General features: G+C 42.0%; 1 pseudogene; it reads left to right on the forward strand.

Moving 5' to 3' along the window:
* The first annotated feature begins 225 nt into the window (after nt 1-225).
* LOC101007252 lies at nt 226-1,041 on the forward strand (annotated as a pseudogene).
* The last annotated feature ends 677 nt before the right edge of the window (nt 1,042-1,718 follow it).

Genomic DNA, 1,718 nt, shown 5'->3' on the forward strand with positions numbered 1-1,718 from the left:
TAACATTGGAATAGAGAAAGAATGTACAGGACTCATAAAGAACTAACATGTTCACAAATATCAAGCAAAACAAGAATTAACTAAGTGGACTGCATTCAGAAAGTGAAAGCAAACTTTTTGACTTTTGTTTGGAATATTGCTGATCCTTGTTTTGTTTTTCAGAGTCAAGGAAAATTGTTTTAAACTATTTACAAAATTTGGAGGATGTTTATTTTTCTCTGCCTGGTTCCTCTAGAATTTGGAAACTATTTGTGAGTACTCTTAACTTATGGCAATATAGCTGTTTGCATCAGTGCAATAAAAATCCATTTTTCTGATGGCGGCAGGCTATCCAGTCCTTGGCATGGTGGGCACCATGATTGGTGGCGAGGCCCTGCCGCGGTGGAGGACTTGGTCTCAGGGGTACAGCAGGCAGCCAACTTCATGGAACAGTTTCGCTCCTACTTAGAGAGTGAGAAGCAATGGAAGGCCCTCATGGAATTCATCCTGCTCCACCTGCCCGACTACCATGACCCACCCAATGGTGGTGGCTGCCTGGACCAGCTGCTGTCCCTCTCCATGGTCTGGGCCAACCACCTCTTCCTGGGCTGCAGTTACAATAAAGCCCTTTTAGAAGGTGATGGAAATGGCTGGTGGGATGAAAGTGGAAGACCTGCCACAATTTGTTACCAGAAGTGAATTAATGAAAAAACATCAAAGCTAAGCCAGAGGATTTATCACATTTTTCTCATCAGCTACAGGATTAGAAAGGAGGCTGGGATGAATGTGACATAGACCACAGCAGCTCTCTTAAGACTCCTGGTATTACCAACGTAAAGAGGCAGGTAGAATTAGAAGGACTTTGTTTAGATTGGCTTTTTTAACATTCTCATTTTTCCAGTAGTTATCACTGTGAAAGTATACATGGATATTTACGTATTTATAAATCATGCACTCTAAGATGAGTTCATCAACACTGTAAAAGCTCTCTTTTCTATTTTCAGTTTTTTTTTTTTTTCTTACTGACAAGTCTCACTCTGTCTCCCAGGCAGGAGTACAAATGTACAGTATTGGCTCATTGCAGCCTTGAGCTCCTGGGCTCATATTTTCAGTTTTTAAATGTCAGAATTTTTGTTTAAAATGCCTTCTTGGGATGGGCACAGTGGCTTATGCTTGTAATAATCCCAGCACTTCAGGAGGCCAAGGTGAGTGGATTACCCAATGTCAGGAGTTCGAGACCAATCTGGCCAGCATGGTGAAATCCTGTCTCTACTAAAAACACAGAAAAAATTAGCTGGGCATGGTGGCGAACATCAGTGGTCCCAGCTGCTTGGGAGGCTGCGGTAGAAAAATTGCTTGAACCTGGGAGGCAGAGGTTGCAGTGAGCCGAAATCGCTCCATTGCACTCCATCCTGAGTGACAAAAGTGAAACACCATCTCAAAAAAATAAAAATTTAAATTTAAATTTAAATTAAAAAAAAAAGAATCATTTTTGTTTGTCAACAGGACACAATTGGAAAAACTGGCTATTTTACCAAGGCTTTGACTGAAAGGGTGTGTTTCCCTTTAAGGAATAAAGCCAGACATGCAGAGCCAATAAAAGCCCCTTGGGGAGAACTGGCCTCATACCTTGTCTACAAATCCCCGCGCAGGGTTCCTAACCTGTGGTCAGTAAAGAATGTCACTTTCTAACAGCTCTGGAAGCTCTGAGTTTATCTGGGGACCTCAAGAGTTGAGGA

This window comes from Papio anubis, chromosome 1, assembly GCF_008728515.1.
Source record: "Papio anubis isolate 15944 chromosome 1, Panubis1.0, whole genome shotgun sequence".
Taxonomy (NCBI): Eukaryota; Metazoa; Chordata; class Mammalia; order Primates; family Cercopithecidae; genus Papio; species Papio anubis.